The following is a 23,141-nucleotide window of genomic DNA, read 5'->3' as shown; positions in this document are numbered from 1 at the left end:
TTATTGCTCCTATTTCTTATATTTCTTACTATAGTATTGAGTGAGTTTCTAGAATACATATCTCAAATATCATTTCAATTATGCTTTTATATATATATTCTTTTTCTGTTGATTTAAATGATACTCTTATTTTGCTTTTTTTTAATACTACTATATTTTACTATTATTTTGTTGATTTTAATGATACCACTATTTTGTATATTTGATTATGTGTGATTCTTAATTTGTATAATTTATATTTTAATAATTATTTCTGATTATTTTTTTTTGCATTGTATTCTTTGGAATTTAATTATTTATTACATTTACCTTTTTTTTCTAGATTGTTATTCTATGTCATAATAATTTGATCTATTTAATTTTACTGTGTATTTTTATTGTTATTTATTGTGGCTTGACACGGGCATAGCCTAAAAAGCCTTAATGAGTTCATAAATATTTCATTTTGTAATTTTGAATGAATAAATAAATAAATAAATATGTACCTGAATATCAATATTTTCTTTTACAATGAAAATATTTAAATATATTTAAATTTATTGCAACAGAGAGGGAAAACATTATTGAGAAGGGAATATGGAAGTATAGGCATTTACAGGGCTTATGACCTGTCATTGGCTGGTTTAAGAGGCCACTTTACACACTGTGTAACATTCACCATTCTGCCTGGCAACGCCTGCAAACAATTTTCCAATTTTCACACTTCTTCTTTTACCAGGTAGTTATTAATTCAACAATGTTTGAGTATGTTCAAATGCTTGCAAACTGGCTGGATTTCCTCCCTAGGGAGTTGTTTGTATTTAAATTGATTGCAACAGAGAAGAAAAACATTTTTGAAAACAAACCTGTAGATGTTTAAACATGGGCAGAATGGTGAATGTAACACAGTGTGTAAAGTGGCCACTTAAACCAGCCAATGACAGGTCATAGGCCCTGTAAATGCCTAGACTTCCATATTCCCTTCACAAAAATGTTTTCCTTCTCTGTTGCAATAAATTTAAATATGAATGACTCCCTAGGTAGGAAATCCAGCCAGTCTGCAAGCATTTGGACATACTCAAACATTGTTGATATTTCAATATGCCTACAATATGTTCGTATACCACTGATTTTCTCCAGTTGAACGGTTTGGGTGGGTAGGAATAAATTGCCTCGCGGCAATATTTCGGCCCTTATGCATTTGTACGTAGACTGTATATCGAGCCATAATCGGCAGAACGACGTAAGCGACATTTTTGGCGAATCGCGATTTTTTAAGGAAAAGTGTTCCTTATTGCCCCTTGCACAAGTGTTCAAAACATCATAGCTACGAGTATATAAAATTCACCTGCCACATTTAAGGATATTTATTTTTATTTATTTTATTCACTAAAAGAATACAACAGCCATTATAACAAACAAAAAATAAAATATTTACAAAGAAAACAAAATTATAGGCCAATTAAAGTTTTCTATGTATCAACTCCGCATCACTCCACTTTAAAAAAAATATATGTTGACACATTATTTTTAAGCTAAGCAAAACAACGTAACCGACGACAATGTAGGCGGTTACGCTAGCGTTATAGGCAAAACAGCGTTACCGCCACTATCTTAAAGCGGAAGGTATTAAAAAAGTTTGGCTGTCATTTTAGTATTGGCAGTAACCAACCATTATAAATCCCACTAACCGAATTATTTTTAAAAATATATATGATACAATAATTTAAAAAAACCATCTCCCCCACAATTCACTATTTGTCGCTTACGTTGTTCTGCCGATTATGGCTCGATATGTTTATAAAGTGTTTGAATAATAAATAAATCATTTATTACAGGAAGGTAAGGTAATCAGTCTTACGCTTCAGGTGCCAGTCCAGGAATGAAATAATATTTCAGTGAAAACCACCTTATAAACTAATATTTTAACGCGACCTTCCGAGACATCGAGCCCAGAGCCTCAAGCATGGTAGGCGAACGCGCTAACCACCACACTAAGAGACAGACTTTTTCCAACTAGATTTCAGCATCACCATCATCATCCCTTTATCCACACTCGATGGCGCATAGGGCACTGTGCTGAAACTCTAAATGCACTCGATTAACTTTTTCAGGATTTTTACCGTAGAGCATGTCATCGAGTCAAAAACACTACTCCAGGGTTCTGGTTCTCGTTCACGCGAAGAAGACAAGTAAGGAAGAACATTTTTCGTTTCCCTATCCACGCTTAGTAGTGCATAGAGCACTGCATTCGTACTCCAACTGCAACAAATCTTGATAATTAAATACGTGAAGGCAAGACGATTAGTCTCACATTAAAGATCCAGTCCAGGAACTATGAAATATTGCATTGAAATTTACATTTTAAAATATGTATTCCATGTAGGCCCTGCCTCAAACAAAATATATCGGATGAGTTTTGTATTACTCATCGATTGAAGGAGTGCTCTCCCGAAAGTATAATAATGTTATTGTGATATTCATTTATGTTTTACCTAAGCCGGCTCTTTTGACATCTCTATACGTACACTCAGGATGATGGAAAAAATAAAATAACTAAATTTATTTTTTATGGTGGCAAAGTTTTTACGGCTAGATGCTACTATCTATTAATATGGCAGCATCTAGCCACATTATCTCTGCATCTAGTCGTTCAAATTAAAAACTGACAGTTACGTCAGAATTCAATTCAACTTCAAAATTTACTTATTTCTTTCTCTTAATAGGATTTAAAGGAAAAAACTAACAACCTCAGAACGATTGTAAAATTTAATGAATTGTAATTAAAGTAAAATTGCTCGGTTGAACAATTTTTTTTCACTTCACTAATGAGTAGATATGTGTACCGTGGGGTACTAAACCTCTTGGTACATACCGATGTACTACCTTAAAAATTTAAGATAGAGCGTCGGTAACGTATCTTCGTAATCGTTTTGGCGAATTTATCTCCATCTATGACGTCATGGTATGATGTCCTTAACTTCCGATTGTAATCGCGGTCCAGATATGAACTAAGGATAAAATGCAATATATCTCTTTCTTACATAAAAGATTGCATGTGTAACGTGATTTTTTCATTCAAATTACCGAGGACAACCCTCTAATTTCAGTCTTAATGTAGCTGGTATAGGAATAACGTGTCTATATTTAATATACGGCAGTGAATGAGATCAATAAAGTGATCCCCGTCTGTATGTCGTGTCATATTTAATACGTACATGTCAAGTCGGCATGTAAAAGGTAAAAATTTCCTTTAGAAAATTGGAAATCATTGCTTATTTGATCTTTTCACTAACAAGCATCATAGATTACAGGCTTCATCAGTTCTCTTGCGAGGCAACTTCCTAGGAAGCCATTACGTCTAATAACAATCTCTCTTTACAAGCACACATTGGATTGAGTCAATTCATCGTCAGGTCTGTGCGAAATATAGTGACACGCTATTTCTATACTAGCCACATCTGAAATAATATGGCAAATAGCAAATATTTCTAATACTGTGCTGCCTTCAATAATTTGAAAAAAAAGAGAACACATCACGATACACATTTAATTAATTGTGTAAGAAAGAGATAAACAAACATCCTCAATTCACATTTATTTATCTATAACTAGTAAGCATAGACACGACACTAGATGGTAGCTGTCAAAATGTTGAAAACTATGCTTAAACCATTGAATTAAGAACAGTCACACTTTCGCCGCGCTCATGCGTAAAGTCACCGCGTAATGTTGCCAGATCGCGAAAAATATAGTCATAACACAAATGAAAATATATATATTTTTTAAATTTCTCTAAAATTTTATTTTACACGCGGAAAATTTAACTGCACACATTGATTGACACAACAGAGTAGATAAGTAAAGGGTCATTTAATAAGAGTAATTTAATTAATGAACGTTGAACTTGAAAATAAAAATAAAAATATTTTACATAAAACTGATATTTTTATGTCATGTTAAGTAATATCTAATTTTTTAAAGATAATGTCGGTCACAACACAACTTGATTCCCATTTTCTAATAGTGAGTTATTTACAACTCATTAAAAATGTTCCCCCAAATTTATGGGTAAATCATTAGAATGAAAATATTAGTTTTATTGAAATTAAAAGAAAAACGAAATTTAATATAGGTGTTGAAAATATAAGTACAGCGGTGAATAGTGGTGAAACTAACCACACAAGTCAATGACAGGTCATAAACCCTGTAAATGCCCAGACTCCATATTCCCTTAAAAATGTTTTTCCCCTCATTTGTTTTCATTGAACTTCATTATCTGCGGAGGTGTGTCTGTCTGGCTCGAGACATTTTGACATAAATAATTATTATTATTTAGCTGCAGTGAATGGAAAGGTGTTTCTGATAAAACGTAACGCGCCATAATGATATTTTTTAAATATTTTTAATGACTTACTAATAAACAACTCCCAATTCATAGGTAAATTGATGTCATCACCGTTTCCCATCCACACCCAGTGGGAATAGGGCACTGCATTACCTCTAAATAGATGTAAATAACTCTCTATGGAGGAAATCCAGCCTGTGTAAAAACATCTAGACATGCTCAAAACACTGTTGAAATTAATTCATTTAATTTTTATAATTTTCACGAGTCTTAGATTGTCGGTTAAATTTTATTGTATTTTTTTGCGATAATAATACTCGCATGCTACGCTGTTAAACGTTTCCTATTAAAGTTTAAAGTTTTTGTAATGATTGGATCCGAAAAAACAAAAAAGAGATTTATGTGCATAAACACTATAATATAATGGCGGCAATATTCGATTTGGCCAGAATAGTTCTTAGAAGGCGTAGGTGATATCATGTTATTAGATTAATCTTTATTTTCAACCTAATATTTTGTTAACATATTACAACAGAGATGAAGAACATTTAAGAGAACGTAATATAGAAGTGTAGGCATCTACAAGGCTTATGACCTGTCAATGGCTGGTTTAAGTGGCCACTTTACACCCTGTGTAACATTCACCATTCTGCCCATATTTGAACATCTACAGGGTGTTCTTTAAACGCTGTCACATCCGAAACCACGATGATCAGTATGAGCAAGAAGACATATTGGCACATGAAAATATTTTTTTATAACGAATTAAATTTTAAGAAATAAAATATTTTAAACAACAAATGTTTGCTAACTTCTGCAGGAGGGAGAGGGGGGAGTCTGACACACCGATAACCACGCGGCCGCGCCCCCCTTGCTTTTCCCCTGCAGAAGTAAGCAACCATTTGTTCTTTTTAATATTTTATTTCGACAAATTTTCTTCGTTCTAAATATTTTTTTAAATATGCCAATATGTCTTCTTGCCCATACTGATCATCGTGGTTTCGGATAAGACGGGGTTTAAAGAACACCCTGTATATTCATTCAATTCTTTCATCTGTTGATTTATTTGAAGTTAAAGAGCTGAAACCTTTATTTATGCGGGTGAGATTCATCTGATTGAATTATTTCACCTACATACTAGGCGACGCCTGAAAATCTTATTCTTTCAATTTCTATACTTCTTCATGGACCAGGTGGATTTATCAACAATATTTTGAGTTTGTCCGAATTTTTGTAGACAAGGACTGGATTCAACTCCCTGGGGAGCTGTTTATATTACAGGCAAATTGAAAATTCCATTGGCGAAAAAATCGTTTACTCAAAGAGGACCCATATGCATGACCGTAACAATATTTAATAAACTTAAAATAAAGGAAATATTTTATTTATTTGAACACTTTATATACATTTACAGTTTACATACATATGAGCACAGAAGAAGTTTCTTCGTTACCTCTACATGAAGGGATATGGGTACTACCCATTGCAGTACCCAGCACTGTTCCTTTTAGGTATGCTTACTATCACAAGTTTGCGGACCAGAAGGAGCATTGTCTTGCTTATGATGGCCTTTAAACTTCTAAACAGGTTTATTTACAATCCTAACATTTTGGAGCGCATAAAACTATATGTACCGAGCAAATATTTAAGAACTAGGCAACACAGATCATTTGTTCTTCCAGAATGCAGAGCAAATTTACCATTGTTGATGCCTGTGGGGAAAATGACTGCTGAACAGCCTACCGAGAGAGGTGGATCTTTTCCATGCTGGGATTACCAGCTTTAGACTCTTCGTCTTTAACTATGTGCCAAAATGTGTATTATTGACTTATTCGTCTTTGTTTAGCATTGTTTATATAGACCTAAATAATCTATTGTGCTTTTTTATCATGTTTTTGTAGGTACCTAATTATATAATCCAAGTACATCTTAATTGGCATTAGTACTGTATTATACATTTAAATAAATAATAAAAATAAATCAATAAAATAAATAGGGGTCTTATTGCCTTAAGGCAATTTCTTCCTACCTACCCAAACCGTTCAATTTGAGAAAATCAGTGGTATATGAACATGTTGTTGGTATATTATAATATTGGAACAAAATATTGGTAAACATACATATAAATAATTTTAAGAAAGAAAAATTGACTAAATATCTACACTATGAAGAGAGGAGGGAGTTAAGAGGGAATGAAATATGGAGGAGAAAGGAAAAACTAGAATATTCAGGGAGTGACATTTCATACGTGATATGAATGTAAATAAAAAGGGGGCTTCAATAAATCGATTGTATATAGATTAATGTTACGTAGTATTAATGAGTATTTGGACGATGGAACAGAGTCAATTTGAATGTATTTGATGTAAATAATGTAAGCACTCTAATTTATATTTTTATCTAGATTTATTTCAACAGAGAGGGAAAAAGTTTTCGAGAAGAAATTTGGAAGTCTAGGCATTTACAGGGCTTATGACCTGTCATTGGCTGGTTTAAGTGGCCACTTTACACACTGTGTAACATTCACCATTCTGCCCATGTTTGAACATCCACATTTCCTCAACTCTTCCATCTGTTGACTTTTGTGAAGTGAAAGAGCTGAAACCTTTATCACGTGGGTGAGATTCATCCGGCTGAACCAAATCACCTACTAGGCAACGCCTGGAAACAATTTTCCAATTTTTATACTTCTTCTTTTACCAGGTAGTAATTCAACAATGTTTGATTATGTCCAAATGCTTGCAGACTGGCTGGATTTCCTCCCTAGGGAGTTGTTCATATTTAGATTTATTTCAACAGAGAGGGAAAAAGTTTTCGAGAAGAAATTTGGAAGTCTAGGCATTTACAGGGCTTATGACCTGTCATTGGCTGGTTTAAGTGGCCACTTTACACACTGTGTAACATTCACCATTCTGCCCATGTTTGAACATCCACATTTCCTCAACTCTTCCATCTGTTGACTTTTGTGAAGTGAAAGAGCTGAAACCTTTATCACGTGGGTGAGATTCATCCGGCTGAACCAAATCACCTACTAGGCAACGCCTGGCATGACAGGTCATAAGCCCTGTAAATGCCTAGACTTCCAAATTTCTTCTCGAAAACTTTTTCCCTCTCTGTTGAAATAAATCTAAATATGAACAACTCCCTAGGGAGGAAATCCAGCCAGTCTGCAAGCATTTGGACATAATCAAACATTGTTATATTTTTATCGTTCATTTTTTCTTAACTTTAAAAAAAATAAAAATATTTTAACTGTATTTTTTTTGTTAGACTGTAACAGTAAGAAATTGCCTGCGGCAATAAGTCCGCCTTTTAGTCACGTATACCTTTGTTTTCTTATTTTGTATTGATAACAATTGTATGTTATAATTATATTTTTAAAATTTATTATTGTTATTACTATGAAATGATGTTCACGTTTTAAAGCCGCAGATATAAGACTTAAGCTGATTTTCATTTATCTAAGACGAAAAAAACTAAAAAATTTACATAGGTAATTATTATTTGCGTACAAGTCTTGAACACACATTAGTATAATATTATGTTAATTGTGTACATTATTTACTTGCGTGGGTGCATAAAAACATATAGTAACAAATTTAAAAAATAAATCTATAGTATTATTTGAGATATTCGCTTAAGGAGAGGCAGTAAACTAACAACCGCTTGCCGACTTTTCTATGTCTACCGGTTTCGAGACGTACCCGTCTCTTCATCAGGACACCAACTTAACCAACATGCTGGTTGAATTGGTGTCCTGAAGTGGTTATATACAAATATTTAATAACATTTAGTAAAATGTTTCACCACAAAGTTAATGTAATGTAATAAACAATATTTTGAGTTGATAAATTACCTGGTCCATGAAGAAGTATAGAAATTGAAAAAATAACATTTTCAGGCGTTGCCTAGTATGTAGGTGAAATAATTCAATTAGATGAATCTCACCCGCATAAATAAAGGTTTCAGCTCTTTAGCTTCACAAACATCAACAGATGAAAGAATTGAAGGAATATAGATGTTCAAATATAGGCAGAATGGTGAATGTTACACAGTGTGTAAAGTGGCCACTTAAACCAGCCATTGACAGGTCATAAGCCCTGTAGATGCCTAGACTTCTATATAACCTTTTCTTAAATGTTCTTCATCTCTGTTGTAATATGTTAATATAAACAGCTCCCCAGGGAGTTGAATCCAGTCCTTGTCTACAAAAACTTGGACAAACTCAAAATATTGTTGACAAAGTTAATGCTTTAAATATTAATAATATTTTTAACTTTTCTTCTAAAGCACTTTCTTTTTCTTTTTTTTCTCTTTTTCTTTTTTTTCTCTCTTTTTCTTTTCTTCCTTATTTTTAAAACTGCTATTTTCTTTAATTTATCATTATTATATATGGGTAAATATTTATGTAAGGTAATCAGATGTAATGTTTCTTTTTTTATACAAAAATGCTGTTTACCATTGTATACTTTTCTCAGTGTTTTTGTTCTTTTTTAATATTATGATATTTTTTGTTGTATTTTTTTTACTGGTTTTATTGTAATTATGTAAAAGCTTCTTGCAACCGTAAATAAATAAATAGTTAGTAATAGTCTTAGTTTTGAGACAAGTTAATAATTCACGTATTCGGCCTTATGAGCGGCGATCTAGGGATTACACGGCAGAATAGTCGAGATTCTAGAACATTCTTTCGCAGATTTTTCTTAGATTCATTTAAAACATTATTGGAAGCGGTAGGTTACATGTTCCAGACAATCTGAAGTGAGTACCTTCCTACTTGGAATTACGTCATAATAAATACAAACCTTACCTTTCTTCTTAATTGATCTTTGAATGGTCTCGTTCCTTTATGGTGGCGCCAGGATTTTATGCTCTCCTTGTTCGTTCAAACCCAGTTCGTTATTTATATCATTTTTAATGACAAATAAAAAGACGGGCATCCGTAATAAAAGTATTATTACGCAGGTACTAAATAAGGCCAACGCGAATACTGTATGAATAATTACCATTAGCATCGTGAAATCGCAAATAATTTAGAATAGCAATAGCTTTTGCTGTTTAAATCGTCAAAAGCTGTGCTACAAAATTCCTTTACACGCGGTGATGTAAAATCGTGTTCATCATTCCATGTCCGCTCCCTAGTTGGAGCATATGGTGTCCACGAAGATCCTGTGCATCCTCCAAAGTCAAGTTCGCGTCTCGTAGTTCTGGCATGAAATACCGACGAACAGTTAGCAGTGGATGTCCAGGACGTCGAGAACCTAATGCCTTGTAAAGTAGGCAAGCGTGGTTAAGGTTCTCAGGAGGCATCCGCAGTACATGGCCAAGCCAACCGTATCGCCTTCGCTTGGTGACAGATGTCACCGGAGTTTACTGCGTCCGTTCTCTTATTACTTCATTCCGCACAAAGTCAAACCACCGCACACCCAAGATACTTCTGAGACACCCATTCTCAAAACTCGGTATTTTGCTGTTTTGGGCCCTAGTGAGGTGCCACGATTCGCATCCATAGAAGAGAATAGGTATTATGCAGGCGTTATATAGGCGGCATTTGGTTTCCACTGAGTAAATATCTGATCTCCGGACAGCCTTCATGCTGTTGAATGTGGCGCCTGCTATAATCACCTAATATCATGTTACCTCAAGCAAAAGACATAATATTCTGAAGTTTAGACATTTGAAAAAAAACATAGACATACGTACTGTTAAATAATTAATTTTCTATAATTTATACATACATAATACAATTTAGGCCTGCTTTAGCAAAATCAAAAAAAATCATCAATACGCCGGTCATCTCACATGCAAGCACCTACTCACTGTCAATAACCGACTGATTTAAGAAATTTATTATTTATTGTTGTTTCTTTCACATAAACGCCGGCCACAGAACAACGTCTCTGTCTTCCTTGTTATATGTTCTATTCTCACGCTCTTTCTTATACACAAAAACAGATTTATTGTGGTATTGGCATCACTTTCATTCGTATAATTATTCTCCGCACAGTAAGGATAAATATTTCATGTATTAAAATCCAGCGTATTCATACAAATTATACTTTTGAAATTCGGTGTAAAAATGCCCATTTGAAGATTACAAAAAATACAATAAATAGGAGAGATATATCAAGTCTTGTTTCCTATGTAGACTCGCGTTACACCACAGCCACGCAAGAGCTAAGCATAGCAATAGCATTTAACGTGCTATGCCAACCTGGCATGCTCAAGAAATTAAACATGAAAAGCTAATAATTGCGATTGCGATCCGTAAGTGCATTTAAAAAAAGGAACATTCCAGCACGGTAAAAATGTTGCCATGTTATAAAATGAATCATTTCATGGGCATGACAGGATAAAAAATGACAGCAGTACTTAATCAGATCTCCCCAGTACTTGAGAAGTTATTCCAAAACCGGTTATCGGGATTTATTTTTAGCATTTTGCATTATGGCAACATTCTCCCGGTGCCCGTGTCGTAATCTCGTAAAAGGTATTATTTATAGATTTTCCTTGTGAATTTCAGTTATTTCATTAAGTAACGTAATAAACGATGCGTTCGTTTTACAAGTAACTTTATAACGCATAAAAATCATATCATGACTATGTAAAATTTAAATAAATCGCAATTAAAGCAAAAATTGCATGCATGGACATGATTTTTGTCACTTTCAGTGCGTAGATATATATGTGTACCGTGGGGGACGAATACCTTTGATAGCTATCGATGTACTAATCTCAAAACCTAAAGATCCAGGGGTGGTATTGAAAATCTTCTTTGCCCTAAGTGAGTGATTAATTTGAGGATTTTCATTTTTTGTATGCGTTTACAGTTTCTTTCATATATGGCCACACTGGTGATTAAACGTCAAATAAATATAAACACGTGCAATCAAACATCACGATTTTCCTTTAGAACATTATTGCGACCCTTAATGAGGAACTTCAGCCCTACGGTAAATTGGTGACAAAAAATGTTTTCTTGCTAGCGGTAAAAATAAGAGCAATAAATTTTACGGCATAATTTTTTTTTATATGTACGAAAAAATAATGTTTCAAAAATAAATAAAAACGAACTTCTTTGAACGACGTCACTAGTTTACATGAATCAACTAATGATAAGAAAGTTGTGAAAGATATCCGTTTAACTCACCGTTAACGGACCAATCGGCAGAATTAGCAGAAAATAAACGGAAGAGAACTTCTGAGTAATTTCTAAAAATATTTTTTTTTCAATCATAGCGCTGATAATACGGCATAGAGGAATTAAAAACATTTTTTTGACTTAGTGTTTAACAGTCGAAATATGGTTCGAAATATGGTCCCTTAACCTGCGGCTGATTGGCATATGTTTGATAGAACGGACTTCAGTCTGTTGCAAGCAGTCCCCGGCTACTTTTGAACTTTTGTCTCCTCGCAATTACTAAAATGCCTATACTCGTAGATATTGCACAAATCGATCTGGAAGAGCGATAGTATAACCTTTCACCGGTAAGTAATTTTCTCATCTTAATCAATACTTGTTTAAAATAGCAATTCGTTAGTTATCTCCTGTCTCTGTCCTGCTCAGTTATTCGGGCGTACAGAAAACGACAAACAAAGGTGACGCGTATGCGGAAGGGAGCGACATACTGAATAGAACTTTCAGTAGACCGATGTAAACAGTCCGTGTTTTTTACTGTATTACGTGTTTTGCTTGCCAAAGTCGACGTAATATGACGTAACGATACTTGCTCTCTCCGCTGGTAATTCCCTTTCCTTTGAAAATTACATTTTCGCTCGTATTTGTTTGGAGTGTCATCTTTTTATACGAGTATTATATCTCAATAATTATAAATGCGAAAGTGTGTTTGTATGTTTATTTGTGTTTCTTTCACGTCTCAACGAAGCGGATGATTGACAATTTTTTTGCATAGAGATAGTCGGAGAGGTGAGAAGTAAAATAGGATACTTATTTTGCATCGAATTTTAAAAAAGTACAATGAAATATACATATTACATATTTATCAACAATGAGCAACATAGTTTGAAAATGAGTTGAATTATTTTTATCTAAATTTCCATAATTGAATCGCTTCGCAGTGTTGAAGACCCAATGAATTTTAATTGTTTTCTCTTGTGTATTCGAAATTACATAACTTCAAATGACTAAATAAATATAACAGTGTAAGTCACTCTCCAAACGCAAGAGCTAGTCTCTTTTTTAAAAATTAACAGCTATAACATAAAAAAAACTGTGGAGGGTAGATTGTATAGAAAAAAACATGTCTCAATTATGCAATTATATTAATCAATAAAAAAACGTATTGTTTAATTAGTTGTAAAATAATGAAGTCGAATATAAATAATTTGTTTTTTATTATTATTATTATTGTGCACTCTTGTTCTCTTCATTTAAAAAAGTGACACAGCTTATGTCAACACCCAATATAATTTAATTACCACGTGTAGAATCTACCAGAATATTTTTAGACTATCAAATCTTGTCATGCCATGCATCTTCCCGGCTATAAATAAAAACGGTCAATTGAGTAGAAAAGTTTAATCCAGCCCATTAGAATTTCATGTGTGGTCACACGATCAAAATCACATTTTGATATATTGGTACACAAAGCGATCAATTGTAACATTTAAAACGAGATAATCACGGTATAAAATAGAACATAGCAGTTTAAATAGTAACTGGCATTCAAAATCTTCGGGGAAGTACGGCGTGATCATAGACTTGTCTTGAGCCCTAAAAAATTATGACACGTAATTCATGCCCAAACGCTTAGTCATGCCCAATTTATCCGTTCTTCGACCGCTAGCCAGGCATGACGTTTAGAATCGAAACAAAAATGCCTGCTTGTGTCGTGAAAGCGTATAAAAACCTTTCGGATAAACATTGTAAAAAGGATTGTGTAACTTTTCATGGGTGATTAGCAAAGCTGAAAACAATTAATATTCAAAAATAAATATATTTTTTTGTAAACTTCAAACTACGCCTAGCGGCGCAATTGTGAAGTTATTCTTACTTACTGGGATGCATTGATAGGAATACGTTTTTAAAATATAATAAATGTGAGTAATTATTATTTTTCCGTTCCCCGAAATCTAGTGAAAAGAAGTAAATGGGTCGAAACTATAAGGAATTTCAGGAAAGAATCTGATTGGGATCCACCAAAAACGAATGTTGATCGTTAACATTAAAATACAAACTTTATTATGTACCAAAAATAAGTATCCTCCGATTTTTAGTCACATTTGCATGACCGTTGAATGGAGCCCGCGTAAAGATAAACAAACTCAGTAACTATGGGTATGTTTTCGTGTCACTACTGTTTAAAATATTTTACTCTACAGGGCGCTTCTATGTATGAATATGTCAATGAGCGTCATAGATAAATTTGGCGAATAGGCGGAAAGGCGGATTGTAAATGAAAAACGAATTTCATTCAGTTTTGTAATAGGGAAATATTTGAATAAAGTATAGGAACATGGAATGGATGGACCTTTAATATGGTGAAAATGTACTTCAATTTCGGGCACTGGATGACAAAATGAACTATAAAATGCAACAATGTTTTTAACGACGCGCGACGAGTCAAAATGTGAAGTCAAAAATGTTGTTTGGTTTTTGTTCTAAATCCGAATCTTCTAATTTTGAATTTCTTCTATCTTGGTGTTAGGTAGGTACCAGTGGCGAATTGTGATTTTATTCACAGGTAAGCTACAAAAAATATCATATATTTGTACCTACATAGGAAGTACATAATATAATGTAAGTAATACATACTATAAATTGATATTTTTCTGTGGATCTGTGTGATACAACAACTCTCATCCATGAAATCAACTCAAACGATGTTATTTTGTGATATATTATATAGATATATAATCCATTTATTTAATATATAATTCATTAAAAAATAAATAAAAAATACCACTATGAATTCAGTCGATATTAGGTATTCAATTGAAATGTCAACTGGCCGCATTGTTCTAGTAATTACTAGTGCTAAAAACGGCCGCGTGGAGCGCTATATGTCCTGCAATATGACGCATGAAAGTAACTATGGTCTTATGTCAAAAGTACCATCTCAAAGAAAAATAGTCCTTAAAAAACAATGTTTAAAAAACTGTTTTCCAAATCAAGAATCTTCAAATAATTAGTGTATTCTGCAAGTTTAATCTAGTAGAAAAAACCCGCACTAAGGTTAATGCATTCAAAATATAGTATACTTTATTGTATGAAAAATTAAGCTGGAATAATCGGATAATTTATTGGCTCACCGCAGGCGCTGGGCGTGCTCTATTAAAATTTATATTTATATTAGGATAAAAATACAAACGGTGGAAATGATTTAAAATAAATAAATTATTTATTTGTTTTTCTGTAAATAAAGTTACAATAAAACATTATTATGGTTAGTCAAATATAGTGGTAAGCTGTGAATAATCGCTTCCATACACGGTTCGCCCCTGGTAGGTACCATAAGGATGGGTCAAAGGAAGGATGGGAACGAAAGGTAATCGGCCAGGAATAGTATCGATAAATGCTGTCATTTACTTAACAATTTGAACATAGTGTTTCCGTCACTTGCAGAAAAGGCAACTACGCGTCGGACTGATTATGCCTAACTAAAATCGACCAAATCGAGATTTCGTTGTCCCGTTTTCCGCACCCCAAAATGAAATCTATTATAATTTTATCTTTTTAAAGAATAAAAGAATGGTATTTTCTGTGTCGGTGCCTTTACCGTTTTTTTTAAATTATTTATCATATAAATATACCGTACGTCCGAAGATGGCAGATGAAACTGGGCGCTTTTATGGGTTTTTTATGGTCCTAGCTCCCATAAGAAACAATTATGAAAAAACAAAAGGATAAGGACACGAAAATGGTAAATATCTATAGTGTGTAAAAAAAATACTGATCTTGTGCCATAATCCAGGGAGAAAATACGAGAATACGTTTGTATGAAGAAAAGTCAGACCACGTTTCCTCTCAATATATTATTTTACTAATTTTATTGCAACTGAGAGAAAAAAAATCATACAGGGATTCTAACCCGTCATAAGCTGGTTCATGTTACCACTTTAAACACTGTTTAACATTCACCATTATGCCATGTTTAAACATCCATATTTCTGCATTATGTATTCCATCCGTTGATTTAGTTAAATAGCTGAAACTGTAATTAATTAATACATTTTTTTTTGCACCACAACAAGCCAGGAGGCCTAATTACAGTGGTGAATTACATCACAGGGCACCCAGGCTTGAGAAAAATCACATTTTTAATTTTTGTGTTCTCACCGGGAATCGAACCCGGAACCTTCCGTGCGTGAGTCTAGCGTCTTGACCACTACACCACGGAGGCCGCCAATTCGGGGTACAAGATTCATATTTAATGCAACAGAAAGGGAAAACATTTTTCACATCGATATTACGGCATTATAAGTGGTTATGACCTGTCATTGGCTCGATTTATCTAACTGGTATAAGAGTATAAAAGCCCACGGTACAAACTCCACACACTTAACCACATACATTGCCCGACTGCGACACGGTACAAATTCCTCACAATTAAACACACTAAAAACTACACTCATACATTCAGCCCTGAAGATGGACACTGCAATGTACTCCGAAACGTCGGCAATACAAAGCCCATAAACACGACATAATAACCCAGAAAAACACTATCTGGTATAAGAGTATTTTCAGGCATTGCCTAGTAGGTGAAATAATTCATTCGGATTAATCTCACCCGCATCAATAAAATTTTCAACTATTTTACTTCGTAAAAGTCAACGGATGGAAGAGTTCATGAAATATGGATGCTCAAATATGAGCAGAAGGTTGAATGTTACAGTGTAAGTAATGTGGCCACATAAACTAGACAACAATTTATAACCTATAATGGACATGTTCTGTGGATATAAGGCATTGTTTTTATTCTCTGTATATTTTGTTATATTTTTTATATGTATTACTATTGATATCCCCAATAAATAAAATGAAAATCATTGTCAATATTCCACCCTTTTACACATTCGGACTAAGGTCCAAGGATGTTTTTTCTGACAAATTGTTGAATGTGTTTCCACATAAAATAAGGCTAACTGATAACAAACAATATTTCAAAAGAGAATTAAGATAAAAGAAGAAGAAAATATTTGAATGACATAAAATATGTTAAAAAAATATTGAATACTGTACAGACCTCCTTAGAACAGGTTTTCCTAGTGAGGAAGACTCTTTAATTAATTTTGTATAAAAAAATCGTTTTTTTTAAATAGTGTAACAATAACAATATTTTATTTAGTATTCCGATGTTCATGAATTATGTGTGTACTAGTTTAAGATTCAATAAATAAATTAAAAATCATTTTGTCTAGCATACTTTTGTTATTTTTTGTGATTTTTACAAAATCACAAAACATTTCAATTATTTATGAATAACCGATTCTTAGTTAACACAAATCTATTAAATTAGTTTACCTACAAAATATTGGATTCATTGAAAAAATAATTATTTTATTCAAATTCAGATGGTTTTTACATTATATTTACAAAAAAGTATGCATTCTTAGATTAACTCAAGCCGAATGTGTATTGCTCGACAGTGGAGATTTTTATTAAAAAAAACAAAGGGTACTTAAATTTGAATTAAATACTTCTATCTAAATAAAATTATGGGAACGAGAAAAAAGGCAAAGGCTTTAAAAACATTAAAAAATAATACAAGGAACAGCAAAATAACAAACACGTAGAAGTCTATAGGTTATTTTAAATTATACGTAAATTAATTTATCAAGTAATTATTAAAATCGCGCACAATTTATTTATAATTTATTATCGACGAAGAAAAGGAAAAAGCTACTAAACGACATGTAGCAACTTCACAGAAATGCCACTTAAAGTTGTTTTGTTTTATTAACTAATGAAAGAGATTTTTTATAATTTGAATTATGTTAGAATTCCGCCTAAATAATACGTACGTGTGAAATATTTTTATTTATTAATAAAAAAAAACAAAAAAACTTTAATAGGCTCTTCTGCAAAGTTGCTACATGTCACACTTGGTAACTTTTTCTTTTCCAACGTCGCGTCGATAAAATCTGGATTTTGTACATAGTCCCGACTTACACAAATTTATCTGGCAAGTCGGGACATGAAAAAAACTATTATCGTATCGTATATAATTTTTGAACACACAATATTTAAAAAATTAAAAAACTACCGGCTTTGAACAGTTTATTTTATTTAAATATTTTGGTTTTGATCGCAACTATTAAAATTAAATGATTAAAAAGTACAAGTTTGTTCATATTTAAAAACAAATATAGGTGCTTTTAAATTTAAGTATTATTATCATAAAGTTTATGTGCAATTTCACGAGCGTGTAAATTGTAAATGTCAACCCACAAGACTGTAGAACTGTCACAAAAATAACCCGTAATGATGAAGTTCAAGTAAAAATAAATAAATAAACGTTAAAATAAATTAAATATGTATTCGTGGGTACATACCGACTGAAAATCTTCAAAGGCAGCTGATTTTTAACTTAATATTAAACTTTAAAACTACTTTTAGATATATAAAAATTATAAAAATATTACAACTGATAACTTGACTAAGGATAAATGTTTGTGTTTGGATTACAACTCCAAATGAAGTATAAGTTTGTGTTATAAAATATTAATATTAGAGTATTTTTATTTAAATAAACTTCGATTGATTCGAGAAGAGGTAAGAGGAAATGCGACCACCCTCAAACGAAACTCAAAACCGACTGTTGCGCACGAGAACGGATTTAGCAAAATGACAGTAGGTATCACCCGGCGCCTGCGGTTGTGGGTTGTAGATTTAGAAATAAATGCTATTCTTTTATAATTTATTAGCATGCTAAAAAAGCGAAGCATGTGAAACGCTATTGCTAAATGACAAATTATCATCCGATTTCCCAGATTTTTTTTCTACAGCAGAAAGTTTTGTTTCTACAAAACGCGATTTTCCGCCCATCTCAATACCACCGTTGTTTTATTTTGGTATCATATTTTCCCTGGAAAAGACCTTTATAAAAATCTTTGATTCTTGACCCTCATGTTTTTTCCCTGATTGCATCTGCTAAATTGCTTAATGCACCCTCCCCCCCTTCTTGCTAGTAGCTCAATCCACTAAATGTTGTTACGTATAATATTACTACTTTTATCATCATCATCATTCCCTTTCCGCACCTAATGGTGCATAGGGCGCTGCATCGGTACATTAATTACAGCGTATCTTGATATCTTTTTTGTTTCGTGAAGATAAGATGATCAGCTTAACGCTTCGGGTACCAGTCCAGAGACTATGAAATATTCTGGCGTGAAAACACCCTTTGAAATCAACCATATCGGGAATCGAACCCGAGACCTCTCGCATGGTAGGCGAATGCGCTAACCATTACACCACGAGGCCGACACTTTACGACTACTTTACTTACGTTATGCCTACATAAAAAGTAATAAGCATTTCATTCAATTTAGCAACAATAATTAGCACCTTTTATGTTTTTATCGAAGTTACAATGCTAATGCTAATTATTCGTGTGGAGTTAAACCACGGTATAATGACCCTTAGCGGCGTGAAACGGCGACCACATGGAGTGAAAATACCGTGAAAGAGTGAGGCAACGTGAATTCCATTAGGCCAACATTGAAAATACGTCATGAAACTAAATAAACTTTTTTTAAATAAATATTAGCGTTTTTATGAATTACCGAAATATTTTAAATTAAGGTGACACTTTTTACGAATTGTAAATAATTTAAGCGGGATTTGAATCACAAACCATACAGGAATCCAATCCAAACTTCATCATTATAACCATTTCCTATCCGCCCCTAATGCGTAAAGGTGCATAGAGCACTACTTTGGTGCACCAACCGCTGCATCTCCCGATCAGTTTGTTAGACGAATGCAATATCCTCAGGTTTACGCTTCAAGTGCCAGACTATGAACTAAAAATAAATAGGTAATATCAAATACTTCATGTCAATCACGTTAGGAGTCGAACCTGAGACCTCTTGTATGGTAATTGAACGCAGTAATAACTAGACTACGAAGCGGACGAACAAAACCATAACAATGTCTTAAAAATCTTATAAGGAATAGTATGGGAGTTTGAATAAATTATTATATGGAAGTCTGGAAATTTGTCTTATACTAGTATAAATAATTTTGCGTACTTGTAACAATTTGAATGTTACACGGTGTATTTAGCAATCCGCGTTTAAATTATCAAGGCAGATAAATAATACAGTGTGTGAAATAGAACCAGAACCCTGGACGAGCATTTATGACTTGATAGCTACTTTCAGGTAAAAATGCTTAAAACTAAAATCGAATGGACGTATTTTCTCCGCCTCGGAGTGTAGTGGTTGGCGTGTTTTTCAACCACGCTTAAGGTCCCAGGATTGATTCCTAAGGTCAACGTAAAATATTTGTTGCAATATTTCACTGTCTCTGGACAGGCACCTGAAGCGTAAGACTGATCACCTCACCTTCATATAGTAAGTTATCAGCATACGCTGCATTTCATGTCACAATGCAATGCCCTATGAAAAGGAAATGTTATAAATTAATTACCTAAACAAGCTAATGATAGGTCATAGACCCTATAGAAGCCTAGTATTAATCTCGATCTACTTTGTCAGCCTCGCGGTTTAGTGGTCAGCGCGTTCGTCTACCACGCAAGAGGTCTCTGGTTCGATTTCAGGCATGGTTATTTTGCAATATTTATTTTGAAAAGGTTTATTTAGACTACAATATTTCATAGTCCCTGGACTGGCACTATTAGGTGCATTTAATAACGCACAACAATACTTAAGTTCATACAAACTAAATCGACTCAGATGATGGACATTTTCATTCATTTTCAAGTGTTTCTTTTGAGTGAAATAATTTAGTAGAATCTTATGCCCATCAACAAAAGTTTATCTTTTAAGTAATTTTCACAAAAATGGCTCTGTATAAATTATCCAACCATTATAATAATAATAATAATAAAAATAAACCAAGAACTGAAAAAATACGGGTGTTCAAACAAATGCAGAATGGAAATGATGGTACTCAATGTGTAAAGTTTTCACCTCATATTGCCTTCTTAAAAAGTTCTTAATATTGATAAACTCAAAAATATTTGTACACTGTCGAGAAATTGAAAAAAAATTGCGGTACGTAAAAATGACGTTAGTTTAAAACTAGTGCATATGGAATACAAAGAATTTGCAAAGTAGTGGGAATGTGGGCTCGTGTGAATCTCGCCTGTGATTGGTCTAGCCGGCCGAGCCTCCGATAACTATAATGGCAGCTCCGCATACGTACAAATGTAATATTAATGTGTATGTATAATGTATATAAATATAAAGCATTCCGAATGCATACGATAACATACTACTGTAAACTGTAATACGTTATGTTGCTCACACCCGTAAATGTTCCTGCCAACTATCACCCACACACACGCACCTACTGTGGGCTGCCGACGGTATCAATGTATCGGTTGAATATATTTCAAACTAGCAACGAGAGAAGTTGATTATGAAAATGAAAATAATCGATAATTGTGTCGGTTAATATAAAAAAAAGTAGTTAAACCTTGACTTAACAATTTTTCACAAACAACGTTTTTCCAAAACAGATTATAGCAATTCGATTAATTTCTTAAACGGACAAGATCTAGATGCGAAGTACGATTTAATTGTATTTCAGATAAATAAAATAATAAAAGAATAAACAGTACCCGTAAAAATAGACATTTATATTTGATTTAACCGAGTTGGATATCGAGGCTTCACTGACAAAATGCATTAAGTGATTTAAACAAATTCCGAAATAATCGCATTCAAAACTTTTCTATTCTAATCTTATTATTATTATTATTCTTACTATTCTTTCAACGCATAATTTCTTTAATTTATTTTTTTTTAAAGCTTTTTAAGAATAATGCTTATTCTAGACATGGCGTACATTTAAAATCAACATCTTGCAACTATATTTTAAAATATTAGAAATATATAAAGACTGTCGACTTAATGCATTCTGTCAGTATAGCCTCGATATTGAAGTGGATTTAACTAGTTACGAAGAAATTCATTAATAAATATAACCAATATCATAAAATAAATAAAATAACTTTGTTTTTAACCACTAATTTAGTGGTTAAAAACAAATTAGTGGTTAAAAACGAAGTTGTTTTATTTATTTTATTATAATGAATAACCACACAGTTAGTGCTTCAAATATAAAATTTATAACCAATATTGATTATTTCCGTCATTTATTGTTTATTAAGGGTTGTCACTATTAAAATATACTCAGTGTGAAGAATTCACTTCCCTCGTTTCTCAATCAAATGAAGTGCATATTATGTACTTCTGGATTACCTTCTTTCAGCACAAAGATGCTCGCCCCTGATATTGTGTACTCATGGATTACTTTCTTTAAGATGCTAAGGCTACCAGCATAGAATTAAGAATAGTCCAGAAGCCGCATACGCACATCAAACAGAATGCGACTAAACTACTCATAAATTAATAGGTTTACGTTTTTTACCCATTAGTTTCTTTGTAGGCGTCGCTCAGTACGGAACTCCTGATTTGAATACAACTATGCCGTGTTGTGTCCTTTTAATGGGTAGAAATACTACTAGGATCTTAAAGAAACAGGATGGTATCACATTTCATGTGTAATTAGCAAATAAATGTGTATGTAGCAAATGCATTACTTAAAACTTGAATTATTTTTCCATCTGTCAGATTGTCGAAGAAACAAAATGGATATTTCGTTGGTGTTGCCAGGGTAGTAATTTTTTTTACCCTACTTTGCTCATCTAATGAGAGAATTAATGAACATTGGACCTCGAATCAAACAACTCTGTGGTGAACATTTGACCGACATTATCTTTAAAACATCAAATATTATTTAACATAATACAAAAATATCCGTTTTATGTAAAATAATATGTGTTTTATATTTTAATTTTAAAGTTCATTAATTCAATTACTCTTATTAAATGACCCTTTAATACTTATCGACTCTGTTGTGTCAATCAATATTTCCGCGTGCACAATAAAATTTTAGAGAAATTAACAGATTGCTTTTTTTACCGTACATTTGTGTTGTGTTTATATTTTTTCCTATCGTGCAACATTACGCGGCGACATCACGAATGCGCGCGGTGAAAGTGGGGCATACTGAGGGATTATTGGACACAGTCCGATGTATTCAAATATGATTCTACGCTCCTTCTGGACTATTCTTAATTCTACGGCTACCAGATTACAGAGAGCTCCTTCGGGCAGCTTTTCTCGAGCAACGAGCAACTTTTCCGTGTGTGTGTGAGCACCGCCAAGGAGACTTAAGCTAGGGTTTCCTAGGACAGCGGTGCCCGTATTTTAACGGCCGTAGTGAACAGTGATGCGGTTGACAGCCGTCGTAACGGTGACTAGAAAGTGGTTTCCTATAAAAATAGTGTTGATAACACAGTTAAAAAATAAAACCACTCTCTAGTCACCGCTACGACGGCTGCCTACCGCATCACCGTTCACTACGGCCGTTAAGATACGGGCACCGCTGTCCTAGGAAACCCTAGCTTTATGTCCTCAGATGCGGTGTGCGGTATGTGGTGGGCAAGCTTATTAAAATATATATTTAAAAATAAAATAAAATTTAATTTCATTTTCAAAGAATATTAAAATAAATGCAACGAGTCATAAACACGCTCACTGTCAAATGCAAACAAGCGGCCATATTGAAAAAATGCACCCCTGTTATTAGCCA

At 33.2% G+C, this 23,141-nt stretch overlaps 1 protein-coding gene across 1 annotated transcript in view; it reads right to left on the bottom strand.

The window, feature by feature from the left end:
* Nucleotides 1-18,110, bottom strand: part of LOC148274517 (sialin) — a 121,067-nt gene extending 102,957 nt beyond the window's left edge. Inside the window, exon 1 of the mRNA XM_088237002.1 lies at nucleotides 17,846-18,110. The gene's annotated coding sequence lies outside the window, so the exon portion shown is untranslated. The remainder of the gene's footprint in view (nucleotides 1-17,845) is intronic.
* Between the last annotated feature and the right edge of the window lie 5,031 nt (nucleotides 18,111-23,141).

Source organism: Micrasema longulum, unplaced genomic scaffold (assembly GCF_059751315.1).
Source record: "Micrasema longulum isolate JH-2025_06_02 unplaced genomic scaffold, ASM5975131v1 h1tg001633l, whole genome shotgun sequence".
NCBI lineage: Eukaryota > Metazoa > Arthropoda > Insecta > Trichoptera > Brachycentridae > Micrasema > Micrasema longulum.
This window is presented reverse-complemented; position numbering and strand designations above follow the sequence as displayed.